This window comes from Amblyomma mixtum, chromosome 10, assembly GCF_055824585.1.
Source record: "Amblyomma mixtum isolate Tamu chromosome 10, ASM5582458v1, whole genome shotgun sequence".
Classification (NCBI taxonomy): Eukaryota; Metazoa; Arthropoda; class Arachnida; order Ixodida; family Ixodidae; genus Amblyomma; species Amblyomma mixtum.
This window is the reverse complement of record NC_143021.1, coordinates 92,948,762-92,965,898: the sequence shown is the minus strand read 5'-3', so window position 1 is coordinate 92,965,898 and position 17,137 is coordinate 92,948,762.

Sequence of the window (17,137 nt, the reverse complement as noted above, 5' to 3'; positions counted from 1 at the left end):
AGACGTGGTCTCAGCGTACCGTGTGAGGTAGTCAGTCGCAACGACTATCCAACGCTTTCCAGACGAAGACTTCGGAAATGGGCCAAGGAGGTCCATGCCCACTTGATGGAAAGGGGTCTTCGGTGGATCGACGGGGTGAAGAAATCCGGCCGGTTTCAATGGAGGAGTCTTCCGACGTTGGCATTCACGGCATGTTTTGACGTAGGCCCGCACCGATGGGAGTAACCTGGGCCAATAATACTTTTGTCTAATCCGCGCGAGTGTACGGCTGACTCCAAGGTGGCCGGCGGATGGTGCATCATGACAGGCACTCAAGATCTCAGACCGCAGCTGTGATGGTACGACGAGTAGGAACACTTCTTCGCTGTTGGCAAAGTTGCGCTTGTAGAGAACACCAGACCGTAAAGTGAAGGTGTGAAGCCCTCGAAGAAAAACACGCGGAATGGGAGCGTCACTGCCTTCGAGGTAATCGATGAGCGGCGCCAACTCCGTGTCCGCCCTCTGAAGCTGCGCCATTTGGGTGGTACTAACAGAGCCCAGGAAAGGAAAATCATCGGTGGTTTCTTCGGTATTGATTGGGATAGGCGCGCGCGACAGACAATCCGCATCCTGATGCTTGCGGCCAGACTTGTAAACTACTGTTAAGTCGTATTCTTGCAAGCGTAAGCTCCATCTAGCCAAGCGTCCTGAGGGGTCTTTGAGGCTCGCCAGCCAGCATAAGGAGTGGTGGTCGCTTACCACACGGAAGGGTCGTCCGTAGAGGTAGTTGAAGGTTTTATTTCCGCAACTAGGTGTTGCGAGGACAGCCAGGGAAAAAGCTGTATAGACAGCTTGAGAGGTCCTGGCTTCCTCTTACAGTGCAGCATTGACGGCGGCGGAATAGGACATCAAACAAATTGTAAGAAAAACCTCGTACGTTCTGTACATAGAATGACACATGTACGTTCAGTAAGCAGTACATTCTGCTTGTAAAAGAAAAAAAGAACTATATTAGGTCAAAGAGACTATAAAGGCAAACACAGGGAGGAGAAAATAAAGGACAGCAGAACTGACAGGTGCACTCAAAATGGTAATAGCAAGAAAAAAAAGAACTACACGAATATTTGGGGCAATTCTTTCAGAGAAATATTGGAGACATCACGATTCTTGTGGCAGTACAACTGGTTCAGAAGTGTCGGTAAGGTATGCTGCAACATTTGTTTGCCATAGTTTGTACGGCATTTCTTAACATTCCAAGGCTCTGCTGCGCGGGTATCATACACAGTTCTGCTTTGCTCTAACCTAGCAAGTGTAAGTAAGAAGTCATCATTTTTCATTATGGCGAGTTTATATTTATAGCACAGCCTATAGTTATACATGGATTTCATTGGAATAACGTTGTGTCGGTCGAAAAGGCTCGCAGTGTGGAAGAAATACGGCACTTTACATGCAATGCGTATAATACGTTTTTGTAAGACAGTGAGTTTGTTAATATTTTCAGCTGTTGTTGTTGCCCACACCGTAGCTGGCTATGGAAGAGAACAAAGAGTGATAAAGTAACATGTTGACTGACGTAGGAAAATTAAAGCAATGGCGGCGCATGATACCAACTGTTCTGGAAAGTTTCTGAACGACGTAATTAATATGGTCATTCCACGACATATCTGCTGCAAAGTAAACGCCCAGAGTTTTCACAGACTGCACAAATTCTATTCTGGTATTGTTTAATTCAATTAGAGGAAGTTCAAAGTGTTTGTGACGTGGGTGGAACATGACGGCTGCAGTTTTACTAACGTTAATTCTTAAGTGATTATCAGCAGTCCAAGTATTTATTTCTTTTAAGGTTTTATCAGCTCGATTTGCGAGATCAGCCGTTGAAGTACCCGAAAAAAACAGACTAGTGTCATCTGCATAAATTATGTACTTAGCAGTGCTATCGATGCGAACAATATCATTAATATAAAGAACAAAAAGAAACGGACCCAAAATGCTCCCTTGCGGAACGCCAGAAGCTACCGCTTTCAACTGGGAGCATTCACCGGCAATACTAACAAACTGAGATCTATGTCGCAAGTATGAAGAAATCAGCATATGGGCTATGCCTCTAATACCGTAGTGGTCTAATTTTTTAAGCAGCACAGAGTGATTAACAAGGTCAAACGCCTTTGAAAAATCTAAAAATAAACCAAGTACCATGTTTTTGGATTCAAAATGTTTTAGTATGAATTCTTTCTGAGCAAGGAGAGCTAACTCAGTCGATCTATTTTTACGAAACCCATATTGAGCGGTAGTGATAATGTTACATCTTTCAGTGAAGGAGGATAGCCGTTTAAGAATAACTTTTTCGAGGCCTTTGGAAAACACAGGTAAGATTGATATCGGGCGATAGTTTCCCATTTCATTTTTGTTTCCTTTTTTATACACTACTGTGACTTTTGCCCTTTGCATAAGACGCGGAAAAACACCGGAAACTAAGGATAGGTTGAAGATATGGGCGAGGGAAGGTGCAAGAATGGCGATAGTAAATTTTATGGGCTGTATCTGAAAACCTGACGCATCTGTAGCTTTACTATTATTAAGCGCTAAAAATTCTGTAATTACTTCATTTACTGTAACCGGTGTTAAAAATATTGTTTCACTATTTCTGGCACTCATATAGGAAAGATTTACGTCGCCGCTTGATGTGTCAGCAAAGGAAAGAAAGTAGTCATTAAAGGCATCTGCTAGATCAGAACCTTTTAATTCAATGCCTTCATGATTAATTTTTGTGGTCAGTTCGGAAGAATTACTGAAGATAGATTTTAAAACCTTCCAAACTTTTTCAGATTGTCTACCAGTTGAATTAAATCGGTTATAAATATATTGCTTTTTAGCGACGCGAAGTTGCTTTGTAACGAAGTTCCTAATTTTTTTTAATGTTTTCAGTGCTTCAGGACATCTACTTTGTAAAAACACTCTGTAAAGTTTATCGCGTTTTCTTATCAACTGCAACATGTTTTTGTCGACCCATGGTTTCTTACATTTCTTTGACTGGGAGAATTTCTTAAGTGGAAAGGAAGCATTATAAATGTCAGTAACAATCTCTAAAAATTTTTCGTATGCTTCATCAGGGTCGCTTTCCGCAAAAACATGTTCCCAGTTAACAATAGATAAGCGTTCCTTGAACTCGCATAACGTGTGATGATTTATAACTCGATAAAATGACATTTGGTCGGGTTGTCGTTGAGAAATCGGAGCAAGATTGACAGATATGAATATTGGTATGTGATCACTCAGAGCATAAGCAATGGTGCCTGACTTCAAGCTTTCTGTTTTGGAGTTTGTTATGAAAAGATCTAAAAGTGTTTCTGATTCTGTCGTAATCCGTGTAGGTGACATGATGACATTTTCACAGGAGTGGACGTTAAGTAAAGTATTGAACTCGATTGTTGTGTTATTGTTGGCCAGCATGTCAATGTTAAAATCGCCACCTAAAATTAACTGATATTGGTTCATGTTAACAAATTCTAGGAATGAATCAAGAAATAAAAAGAGCTCAGCAGAACTGCTACCCGGTGGACGATAGCAGACACAAAATATCCTTGTGCCAGACTTGACTGCCAGGACTTCGTAATGGGGCGTAATACAACAAAATTCAGGCATCATTTCTGATTCCATAGTATTCGAAACTAACATTGAAACACCACCTCCCCTTCTTATGGATCGGTTCATATAGAAACATTTGTACGTCGGAATCACATAGACGTCACCTTCACAAGTAAACCACGTTTCAGAAAACATAACAACATTGAAACGAGTTTCCACTTCTCTGAAAAAACATTCAAGTTCTTCTTGCTTATTTCGACCAGATCTGAGATTAACATGAATACAAGAGCAACAATGAGGATTATCAGGCTTAATGAAACTATTGAGGTCAGAAAGATTAACTAGATCAGTAGAAAGAGCCATTGGAAAAAGAGTGCCGCATATTGCCGCACATTACTGGCTTTACAACTGGTCCAAATCTGCTGGACAATGAATGACAATCGCAGGATCGCGTTGTTTCCTTCTAACGAACACTTTGCCATTCCGGTGCCAAGCGTACTGGTAATCATTCTCACCTGCCCATGCCTTTGCTAAGCGCAACAGCTCACGGCTTTGGCGCGTCATGTTTTCGCTGACTGATACATCCGAGTGAGCATCTCTTAAAGCTGTACGCTTCTGAAACCACATGTCACGAGTTGAGAGCTTTGAAAACCGGACAATGATCCCGGGCACCTTTCCTGGCTTTGAAGGAAGTCTGTGCACAACATCGACGTCATTCAATGTAAGCTCTGGCAAATCCACAGATTTTGCTACGTTATTTACCTTTTCCATCAGATTCTCATCATTTGTCACCGGTATGCCGTGCACCTCAAGGTTCAGCTTTCTGTTTCGCCACTCAAGGTCGTTCACAGTCATTTTCAATGACTCCACATCATCAGCGTCGACTCTAGTCTCAAGTGCACTAACACGTTTCTTTAAGGTACAGATCTCTTTCTCATGTTTTACCTGTTGTTCAAGTATATCATCGTATTTTTTTGACATTAGTTCAATGGACTTCTTCACTTCATCGACTTGGTCAGGCAGGCCAGCAAGAGCATCAAGTTTTTGACATATGCCGGCTAAACAGCTAGCAAGGTCAGGTTGCGTACTGGGTGTGTCAGAGCTTCCTGCGTTTGTTTTGCGACATTCTGGACATCGCCACGCTTTGCGACCTTTCTCGCCTTTTCCCTTATATGTTGACGCAGAGACACCAGAGCAATTGCCGAGATGGTAGGTGTACTCACATTCGGCGCACTTGATGGCGAGTCCGTCATTTGGCAGACATTCTTCGCAGGAAGGGCATGTCCCCGGCATGTTAGCCTTGGTATAGCTTGTGCAACATACAGGTTTAAATTCGGAAAATCTTTCTCCTAACACTACAACTGAGAGCACGGTAGAAAACAAAGGCAGCAACGAGCAACAAGGCAGCAGCGAGCAACACGGCAGCAGCAGCGGTGGTGAAAGAAAAAATGGCAAGTAGAAAAGTAGGTTTTTTACCAACCTGTAAGGCGAAAACAAAGCAGATAAGGGGGCGTCCGATCACCACCGTCGCTGCTGCTCGTGTGACCCGTTTACAGCTCGGCCGGTAGAAGCGCGGTGGCGCAGAAGTCTGTGACGTCACACTTAGTGCTGTCTTGAGTCGCGTGCAGCAGGGTTCGTCGTTGAAATCTGTAAGGCGAAAACAAAGCAGATAAGGGGGCGTCCGATCACCACCGTCGCTGCTGCTCGTGTGCTGAAGATAGGTACGGTCGGAACTTGCAGATGGCCCATATCACTGCAAGACATTCTTTCTCCGTCGTAGAATAATTGGTCTCGGAGCGCGTAAGTGTCCGACTAGCATAACTGATGACCCGTTCTGCACCGTCTTGCCACTGGATCAGTACTGCACCAAGGCCAACATTGCTGGCGTCAGTGTGGATGTCCGTGGCAGCATGCTCGTCGAAATGGCCGAGTATCGGTTGCAGACGGCTGCGAAGCTCGACAAATGCAGCCTCTTCGTCGGTCCCCCACAGGAAGGGCGTGTCGTCACGGGTCAGTGCGTTCAGCGGTTCCGCGATTTTCGAGAAATCTTGAATAAAGCGCCTATAATAGGAGCACAGGCCTAAAAACCGGCGAACGGCCTTCTTGTCAGTTGGGCGTGGAAAACCTGAGACGGCAGCAGTCTTGTCAGGGTCCGGGCGAACACCTTGTGCGCTGACAACGTGACCAAGAAAGCGAAGTTCCTCAAAGCCAAAATGGCATTTCTCGGCTTTGATGGTGAGTTGCGCGGATTTGAGCGCTTGTAGCACAATGCGCAACCGCTCCAAGTGTTGGTCAAAGGTGGGCGAAAATATAACGACATCGTCCAGGTACACCAGGCAGGACTGCCATTTCAAGCCGGAGAGGACAGTGTCCATCATGCGTTGTAAAGTAGCCGGTGCTGAGCACAGACCAAATGGGAGCACTTTAAACTCATAGAGGCCGTCAGGCGTCACGAAAGCCGTCTTCTCCCGGTCTCTCTCGTCCACTTCGATTTGCCAGTACCCGCTTTTAAGATCCAATGACGAGAAGTATCTGGCGTTCCGCAATCGGTCGAGCGCGTCATCTATCCTGGGCAGCGGGTAAACGTACTTTTTGGTCACGCTGTTAAGTTTCCTGTAGTCCACGCAGAAACGCAGAGTATTGTCCTTCTTTTTGACAAGAACCACAGGCGATGCCCACGGACTGGTGGACGGCTGAATGACATCGTCTGCAAGCATCTCGGCAACCTGATTCTGAATGGCTTCTCTCTCCACCGGGGAAACACGATATGGGCGCTGGCAGACGGGTCGCGTAGTCTCGTCAGTGATGATACGATGCTTGGCGAGTGGAGTTCGGCCGACCTTCGAGCACGTAGCGAAACAGTCCGCAAATTCTGCCAAGAGGGCCGACAGAAGATCCCTCTGAACCGACGGCAAGGCAGGATTTATTCTGACTGACTGAAGAACGTGATGTGGGCCAGCATACTCCGGAGAGGGTCCTCCCACAGTGCACAAACCTGGAACCTCAGCAACGTCGTGGAGGAAGGCAATAGCCATGCCTTTGGCCAGGTGCTGATATTCGTTGGCAAAGTTAGGAGGACGTGGGTGCGGCCGTCACGTAGTTGGACGAGACCTCTTGCAACGGCAAGTCCCCGCTTAAGCAGCAGTGGACTATGGCTGTCCGCTAGGCCCTCGTAGTCATGAAAGAGGTCGTTCCGCACGAGCACCAGAACACTGCACCGCGGCGGCACCGTGACGTCGTTCTCGACAATGCGCAGAGCGTTGCTGCAGGGATCGCGGGAGTCAAAGCGCGCCACGGCCTGTTTGGTCGAGAACGTGACACGTGCCTCCTGAAAGTCAATCACAGCGCCGTTCGACTGCAGGAAGTCGATCCCCAGAATCAAGTCTCTGGAACACTCGGGGAGTACGACAAATTCACCAACGTACGTAAAACCACTAATCCCAACTCTAGCCGTGCACTTGCCCACAGGGGCAATTAGGTGGCCACCAGCGGTGCGAATGGGGGTCCCCGTTCACGGTGTCAGAACCTTCTTAAGTTCTCCAGCGAAGGCACGGCTCATAATAGAGTAATCAGTACCGGTATCGAGCAGCGCGGTAATGTCAGTGCCATCAATTGTCACACGCAAATCGGATGCAGCGTATCTGATACTGTCGCTGCCTCTCTCTGTCCGGGTATCGTCGGCTCGAGGGTTCCGCGATGGAGGATCTTGACACGTCCCGACGTCAGCGGCCTTGCCTCCAGAGGTCGCTGGTGTTAGTTTTCCCGACGCGGACTCGGCGAGCGACGGCCAGCAGAGCTACTCTGGCCGCCAGGGCTGGAAGAGCGATAACGGAGAGGCGAAGGGGAACGGGACTCGCGCCTTCCAGAGTAGGCAGGGTTCTGGCGTGCCCAGAGATGCTGTGCAATCTCATGCGGTCGTTCGCCGTTCTGAGGGCAGGGTGCGTCGGGATGGAAACCGCGAAGGCCCACTTGGCGGTACGGACAGGCGCGGTAGAGGTGACCAGGCTCCCCACAGTGGTAGCAGAGAGGCCTGCGGTCCGGTGTACGCCACAAATCCGACTTGCGAGGGCGTGGCCCAGCTGTAGCAGATGCGGTTGCAGAATACGTGGCGATGTTACTCACGGAGGTCGACGGGGTCACACCGTAGCCAGGCACGCTTGCGTGACATGTGCCGATGTTGCTCACGCCAGGCGTTGGGGTAATGGGACCGTAGCCTGTCGTGCGACGTACAACAGATGCGTACGTGGGTCGGTCATCGAACCGGGATGGCGCTTCGGGGACAGGAGGTGCCTGCGCAGCCTGTCGCACCTCGTCCCTGACAACTTCGGACAGCGCTGCCAGCGGCGCAGGTGCAACCTGAGGCAGATGGATCCGTTGCAGTTCCTCCCGGACAACGGAGCGAATTAGTTCACGCAAGGTGTCTGTACTGCCGCCGAGACACGACGAAAAGCCTTCGGGCACCATGCAGTTGATGTCCCGGTTGTACTGGCGGGCCCGTTGTTGCAGCGTCGTCTCCATCGTGGTCGCCTCGGTTAGAAATTCCGCCACCGTGCGGGGTGGGCTGCGCACGAGGCCCGCGAACAGCTCCTGCTTAACCCCACGCATGAGATGGCGCAGCTTCTTCTCCTCTGTCATCTTGGGGTCGGCGCGCTTGAAAAGACGGGTCATGTCTTCGGTGTACATGCGCACGCTTTCGTTCGTGCGCTGATTTCGGGAGTGCAGCGCAGCTTCAGCCTTCTCCCGGCGGTCAGCGTTGGGGAACGTAGCCAGGAGACTCCGGCAAAACGTCTCCCAGGTGGGAAGTGTAGCCTCGTGGTTTTCAAACCACGTCCGAGCAGTCTCTTCCAGGGCAAAGTAGACGTTATTCAGCTTGCGCTCGTCGCACCAGCCGTTGTAGCGTGCGACCCGCTCGAACGTCTCCAGCCAGTCCTCAGCGTCTTCGAACACGTCACCGTGAAAAGATGGCGGTGTTCGCGGTGGGTGGCAAAGGATCGGCGCCAGGGGCCTGGTGTCAGCGGCCATGGCAGTTGGACTCGACGGTCGAGGCTGCGTCGTCCTTGTTGGCGGGGGAAGGGGCCCAAATTCAGGCGACTCTCCGCAGAGACGGCGGCTGGGTCGCTGGTGAACCGGTGTGAGGTCCGTAGTGACGCTGTACGGAGTTTGCAGGTCGGGAAGCGTACCCAGCACTGCTCCACCAAACTGTAGCGTGCAACGCCAAAAAGAACACCCGCGCAGAGACAAAAAACCTGCGGCGGTCCCCTAGTGGTTCGAGCGCGCGCGAGAGAGCCAACTAACTTCTTCCTCTTCTAGCGCATGCGCTACTTCTGTCTCTTCTTCGAATGCATGTATCAATATGATAGTTCCAGGTTAAGTCTGATTGAAGGTGAACTCCTAGATACTTGTAAGTGTAAGTTGTCTCAACTGTTATGTCATTAAGAGAGTATGCGGTTGGTATGCGATAAGAATTTCTAGTAAAGGAGACGAGCTTTGTCTTAGAGGGATTTAGGGTCATAAGCCACAACTGATCATGTCATGATCATGTGATCATACCTCATAAGATGGATTATAGCGTATACATAGCCGATTTGCATTAATTTCGAGTTGATTTCATTTTCCGGCTCTTACCGTAAGTTCGTCTTTTTGCCGCGGGCAATAAATAAAGTGTGTCAAGTGAGAACATCTGGCATTAAACAAATTTGGGCATTTTTTATTTCATATACAGATGTGCCAGAGAAAAGTAAACCGCATAACTTTTTTTTTGTCCCGAACCCGTTTGAACCCGTTTGAACCGGTTCGATACGGTCCGAACCGGTTCGAACCGGAACGGAATGTCGCTCTGGAGCCGAACCCGGAACTGAACCCGAAAGGCGTGAACCCGAACCCGAACCGAACCCGAAAAAATTCCGGTTCGACACCCTGTCAATTACTAAGTTTATTAAGATTAGGAGCAAGTTTCCGTGTTTCTGGAGAAAGGACTGGCTTTTCCTTGTGCTGTCTCACTTCTACTGAGGCTTCGCTTTTTGTGGTGGTTGCTTCTTATCTTTTTCTGTCAAAGAAGATGCTAGTGGGCGTTTAACGTCCTAATGCTACTCAGGCCATGACAGACGCCGTAGTGAAGGGCTCCGAAAATTTTGAACACCTGGTGTTCTTCAACGTGCATTGACATCGCACAGTACACGGGCCTTCGAAATTCGGCCGCCGCGGCCGGGATCGAACCCGCGTCTTTTGGGTCAGCAGCCAAGCGCAATAACCACTGAGCCACCGCGGCGGCTTGTCACAGAAGAGAAAACTTCTAGGTTTCCTGTGTCAGCCTGAAGACTAATTCATTAAGGTTATTGTAGTTCGGCTCTCCTCACTCTTTTTGGGAGAAATGGAAAGCTGATTGCGGTTTTTTTTTTCACTCTGAGCACGCGGGGTGATTTGCCATAATGGCTCAGTTGCGGTTTGGCAACAGTAGCGAGAACACATGCTTAGCATGGAAAAAGCGTCTAATATTTATTCCGTCACCATTTAGCTGTTCAGATTTGATCGACTTTTTCTGATGCATTGGTAATATTAGGCTCTTTTTCACAATATTTATATTCTGAGGTGAAACGCTTATGTTCTCCGTCTTCTACCAACCCTACGCATCTTTCTTCTTTCTTGTTAACAGCGAGAAGGCAATGCAAGCAGTAGAGAATAAATCTGTGGCAGCTAAACCGGCCGCAACCCGTGTCGAGACCAACGCAGTTGGCCTATGTAAATTCTTGGAACTCCAGAGCCTTGCAAGAGCCGTTGTGCACTCTTGAGTGAACACCTTTTCCGTGTTCTTCGCGGTGAAAACTCACAAACCGATGCACCCTTCAGGACGATTCTTAGCGAGAATGGGACCTGACAGCAACATATTAGTCGTTTCATGCTTAGGCACTTAAATAATCTGGTTCTTCCTGATCCCTTTGCCACCAATAATTCATTGGAACTTGCCAGTGTGTTGAAAGGAGAGCAGATTGGATATGCCTTTTCCATAGATGTTGAAGATCGTTTTTGTTCTATACCACATAGCGACCTGTTTATTGCTGTGAGACAGTGCATTGAAGCAAATGGTACTATCGCCTTCCAGAATATAGCCGGCTTAAGCGTAGATAACTTCATGTCACTTTTAGAATTTTATATCAACGCTACTTTTATCGAGTTTGACAACCGGCGCTATCTACAGCTCCAGGGCATTTGCATCGGATCATGTGTCGCTCCGTTTTTTTGTGTAACATTTTTCTTGCATCATTCGGCAACGCTTTGGCTTCAATACCTGACGAAGGCAATCTCCTGATGATTTTTAGATAAGTATATGATTTTTCGGTAATTTAAAAAAAAAGTGACCAAGGCCGGTATGAGGAAATTGCGATGAATATTTTAGAACAATTTGTACAACATGGAAAAGGGCTCTCTTTTACGTACGAGTTACCTGCGCTTAACCGCCTCCAGTTTTTGGACCTGAACATCATGCTCGGAAAAAAGTGTGTATGCTGGTGCTACCGCCCTAGAGCCAAGAAAGATTTTTTTTCTTTTGATTCGGCCCAGTCAAAAACTGTTAAGAGGGCTATTGCGAACCTTTCTCTAGAATCCGCACTTGCTAAGTCGTGCCCTCACATGATGCAAGAGAGCTTTCGGGGCGAGGTAGAAAGACTGCGAAAAGCAGGTTTCCCTGATCACGTGTTGACAGCTGTGACCGAGGCACTGCTACAGAAATTCAAGGGAAGGCAGAAAAAGACACGCAGAAAAGAAAGACCCGGGAACGCCAAACCAGTGGTCATGCCATACATCCACAAGGTGTCCCATAACCTAAAGGGGTGGGCAACAAGTACGGCACTCCGATGGTGTTCTCTGCGCTTTGTAAACTGGCCAAGATGTGCCCTAAGGTCAACAGTAGTGGCCCTGCAACATCCGGCTGTGAAAAAAAACACGCTAAGCCCTTTGTCGTGTGTGCCACGAGTGTGCTCTATGAGATTCCCTTTTCTTGTGGCAAAGTGTTCGTTGGCCAGACAGGGCGTTGTGTTAACGAACGTGCCAGGGGACATGAATGAAGTTTGGGTAACGCATGAGACTCATGCCTGAATCTACCCACCCATTTCCGTTCTTGCAAGGACCTAAACGATCAGAACTGTCACGGCTTGACCAAATCAAAATTCTAACCAGGGGCAAAGATAGATTAGCTCGGGAATTGTCCGAAGCGTTTTTCATCAAGGCAAGAGGCGACATGTGTGTCAGCACCACATCTGTCTCCCTGCATGCCAGCGAATTCAGATTGCTTGAAAATAAGGGACGAAATGCGTTCCACTCACCTTAATCTTCCTTTGCTGTAAACTTTGTCATCTTGGCCTTTCCTTCTGTGGTCTGTCGCAGATGCGCATGCACTCACGGTCGTCGTTTCTTGTATGTTCTACGAAAAACGTGTTCAATAAACATAGTTGGAGTCAGCATCCGTCCTGTCATGTCGTCTGTGTATTCGTCCTAAAAGTTAGTGCTGCTTAAATTTGAAGGAAAGAAATTTGTTAACCAGGACTCCAGCTACTCAAGTTTCGTAGTGTTCAGAAATTTTCAGCTTCGTATACTCTCCCTAACTTGAAGCCCAGTTACGTGTTAACTTTAGTTACATTGTTCTCGAGTACTGTCACGAAAAAAAAGGTCAAATAGTATTCAAACTTTTAGACATCTTTTCTGTTGGTACTTTTAGCGACAAAGTTTATGTTATGCTTATAACTGGTGTTTGACCTTTAACACTTCGTTGTTGATTTTTTAACCATAAGATGCTTCAACTGCTGTCTGTGTTAGCAGCGAAGTGTGACAAGGGGTACATTTGCCGGATATACTAGCCGCGCTCAAAAAAGGATACTTTAGTTTTTGAATCCGCCCATTCAAAAGTGGTTGGACGGAGAATGCAAAATTATGCTTGCGCGGTTGTCTTGAAAGGTTGTGCCAACACAAAATGGCGGACAGCATGCATCGACAAGTGGTGCGCTTGAGAAAAGCAGGTTTTTCTTGCGAAACTAACTGCCGTGGTGGAATGCCTGGTAAAAGAGATTAGGACGGGTGGGCACTCAGTCATGACAGGCGAAAATGGCGGCAAATTGTGGAGGCGTACAGCCATACCTTACGTGCGTCAGCTTTCACGCCGGCTGAAGAAAGACAGAAAATTACAGAGTGGACATTTTATTCCCCGCCACCGACAAGCTTGTCCGTGAAAAGCAGTAAGCAAAGAAATATGTGTCATCTGTCAACTTAGAAATTCAGTTTATGTTTAGCGTTCTTCCTGTCTGGTTCTTTTTTATTCCTCCTCCTATGCCATAGTCTTACTTTTATAATCAATCAAAATTAGGCAGAGGTGTGTGCAGTTTTGGTCGTTTCTTTCTGTCTTTTACTGATGTGCCTTGCACTCGCCTTGTGTCTATATCTTGCTTGAGCAGCCCATAGCTTTATTTCACGCGGGAATCGCGGCAGTGGTTTTGCCAATTTTCAGAAAGCAGGTAGAAGCTTATTGGTCTTTTCTCTTTGTGCGTCAGTTTGGTATTGCTGCGCAGGGCTCGCAAAAGCTTCTTCATATTTTCTTTCATTCTTTTCCTGCTATTCGAGGCCATGTAACCTCCCGCTCAGAAAAAGAGCCGTCAGTTTTATAGTCATCCTTTGTAGTGCCAGCCTTCGTCGCGGTCGCGTTATTTAGATCTTTTGAAACATAGCAACTAGTAGTATCACTTCTTGGACAGAACACGTGCTTTAAACAGATGCGCTTCAGAGTCATCAGGGGGTACGAGGCTGCACAGAAAAAACGGCGAAGCATGGAAGGAATGTCGCACACGGTGCACGGGCAAAATGAATTTCGTCAATCGCCCAACCAGAGCTATCTCGCGAGTCGAGCAGCAGGTTAGTGCCTCCCCGCTACAGTACAGCATGCCTCTCTGCTTTCAGGTGAACTTCATAGAATGGGTAAGAGTGCTCTGTTGTGATAACTAGTGGCGATGAATTGATGTCATAGTATGCTGAATTGATGAATCCCAGGCTCTAATTTTTTAACCTGAAAACTGCCTAACTTTTTTGTCCCTTTTAAGCGTTATTCTCTCCAGCAAGTCAGGAGCCCACTTGACACACCGACCTGCTCTTTTAGAGGACAGCGTTCATGCGCGGGGCGATCGCAGTGTAAGCAAGATTTTAACGCGAGAGCGTTAAAGCCCCTCTTCAGAAAATTCGGTGTCGGCGTGAGTGCTGCGGGCGAAAAATCGCTTTGCTTGACCTTGGCAGGTGGCACCGAGACAGCAACTCTCGGAGGGAGGTGGGCAGCCTAATTTCTAGAAAACAGACTAACAGAGCGCAACGTAACGAGGAGAAGAAGAAACAAGAACCACAGGATGGGCGCTGACTACCAACTCTTTATTGCGTCATAAAAACTAGCACAATTTATATCATTTTCCTGGACCACCTTGTATATCGTCAGCCAGTGGACATTGAGAGGGAATGGCTCACACGCTTGGCGATCATTACACAGCGAAAATAAACTCATGACAAGAGCATGCACTAAAACTTACTTTGTAGCTTTTTCAGAGCTGTAGTTGTCGAAGGCTTGTAGCTGGCGGGTACATGTGCACCTTTTATCTATGGTCCGTTTTTCATTATCTTAGTAATGCTATTGCAATTTGGTCCGTGCATTTGTCACGAGTTTTATTTTCGTTGTTTAATGATCTCCAAGATTGTGAGGTGTGTTCCTTCGTAATCTCCACTAGCTGACAATGTACCACCTGGTCCAGGAAAATGGTATAAATTGAGCTGGTTTTTATGATGCAATAAAAAGTTTCTAGTCAGCGCCCGTCCCGTGCTTCATATTTCTTCTTGCCCTCGTACCGTTGCGCTGTGTTAATCTGTTTTGTAGAAAGTGTGAGCCAACTAGCCCAGACCAGAATCGCCTTAGAACGCATTCTAATTCATGCAAACTTGCAGAGTCATCACAACCTAGCCAACGGATAGCAAGCAGACTGCGCAACGTGGATGGTGGTAGTTACATTAGTAAATGATTGGTCAGGAAGAACAACCTGGGGCGCACAATGTCCACCGCTGGGAATGCCTGGCATCGCAGCGCAGTTACGCATCACTCAACCGCTGTACGCTGTCTCGTCAAAGTTTTTTTTTTATTTTTGCAGTCCTAAACATATAACTGAACACTCGGTTTTTGAATATGGCGCGGTTTTTGAACGTAACTGAGTTGCGTGAAAATACTGCTGCCCGGTGCACTCACGTAGTTTAGCAACAATCAGACTTCCGTAAGGACAGATAGGCTTAGTGAAATATCTTTATTTGATAATTATCATCGTCATTACTGGAAAAATAAAAGCTTCTGGCAGACCAGATTGAGCTCTGATCCTTGCCCCGAGCTCCAGGAGTCGTTCTGTTTGGTCGATCACTAAAAGAAGTCGTTCTTAACGGGGCAACGCTGCTGGTGCTGCACTTGCATCTTGGGGTGTTCGTGCCACTGATGCGTGTCCCGTTTTGACGCAATAAGAAATTATAGCCGCACTTGTTGCAGGTGTGAGCGCCAGCCTCTGTAAATGAAAAGAGAACGAAACAAAGTTATCTTTATTGCAGAATCTCTTAAAGAGGTCGCATTACTTTTAGTTCTACATTTAGCCTGGTATAGAACTGATGCCTGCTCTCCGACTCCTGACGTGCATACCAAAATAGCAAGGAAGCCGAGTGAACAATAGGCATGTGCGGCAGTGTCTTTTACAGGCTGTTCGAAATGAGTATTTCGCAATTTTGGTCGCCAATACACCAGCAAGACACACCAAGAGTTGGAAAGTTCACCCAGACAGAAGCCAGCTGCAATCTCGAAGATTTAGCGCAGTGGCTCTAGTCGGAGCAGTTTTTGATATCGAGCATACGTGCGCGCTTGAAATGGCAGACGGTGCGGCCTCCTGCCAGGTCTATACATGTCTGCACCTGTACACACCTGCAGATCTTCACCGGGGTGAAATTCCTTAATTTACTTGGTGGTAAAAGCCTTCATTTCAAAGTCCTTTTGGAGTAAAAACCTTTTAGGACAAAGGTCTTTATGGTGATGACCTTATTTTAAAGGCTTTTACTGTTAAGGTCGTCATGGTAACTGTCTTCCCGGTAAAGGCATTTAAGGCACGAACTTTTATCGTAAAGGCAGTTTGGTGAAATGCGTTTAGCACGTAATGACCTTACGAGCTCACCGCAACTGGTGTAACTGCACGATATTCCGCGCTTCCCTGGGCTAAATCAACGGCTAATTTTTGTTTTGCTTGTATCGGAGTTAAAGTTAGTGGCGCACATAACAGATGTTTCGCCGATCCTCCTGCGTATTGTTTGTACAAATGGCTTTTCTTGCGGTGTAATCTTTAGCACCACCTCGAGAACTTAGCTTACCGGATCGCATCGACAGATATGACAGCCTGAAAAGGCCTAGAAACGTTTTTTCCACCATTTTTGCCAAAATATCTGGTCGCGAAGTGTAGTGGCGACAAATTCTTTGTTAATTCTCTTGTAAGTGCCATGCTGACATAGAATGCTCAAAGAGATTGTTCACCTCAAAGAGTCACCGAATGAGATACGACCTGTATTCAAAACTTTCTTTAGCATTCTGGCACTCGCGGTTGACGAGCACTTATGAGGTAGCTAAATATAGCTTAGAGTTAATGCTATTACCTAAATGAATCCCACGTATTACATTGATTTATTAGCTAATCAGAACACACTCAAAAATTGAGTGCCTCAAAAAATGTTTTAGGGCACTTGGTCACGAAATCTAACATTTTTGAGCGAACTGGCGATAACCTGTGGGCGTATGCGCGAAGGTGAATTGCGATTCATTTTTTGAACATGCACAAAACGTACTTATACACTCCATATAAAATTCGTAGGCGTAGATGAACTGCCTATTATGGATAGAATGTTCTCAGATTAAGAGTTTCGTCCCATGGCTCAGAAGAAGCGCGATAATGTTCAAAAGTCTTTTTCTCCTGAAATATTTTCAGAACGTAATGATTCCCGAGGAGTACGAAGTCTAAGCAACCAAGATGTACTTGCCTTCTTCCGCCTGAGGACATCATCATCGTCTTCCGCCAAAGAAGCCGTAGCAGTTCCACCGGGAGAATCCGTCGCAAAATGTCTGGGCTGTTGCAAATGCACTTCTTATTGTGGTTCCATCAAGCGGTCGCGCTCGCGCTCCAGGTTGTCAATGACGCGCAAGGCCGTGTCGATGTTGTTGACATCTAGGCTGTCGAGCTGCTGAGGATCATAGCCCAGCGCTGCACTCAGAGCGGCTTGCACTCTCTGCTGATTGTTGAACCCCACGTAGTGGATTGCAAAGAAATGCCACCCCGGCCGCAGGACCACGTAGACGGCGCTTTCATCAAGGGACAGGAGATCCGGCGGTTTGGGCAGCAAGCAAGCAGTAAGTGTTATTCGGTACATTCTCAAAGCGAACGTTGATTCAGAGTCGTGAAATCGAAGCACACGTGCCATTACCTGCAGCACCTCGAGACACTCTTCGCGGTCCAGTGAAACCATGAGGGCGTAGATCCGCAGCCCC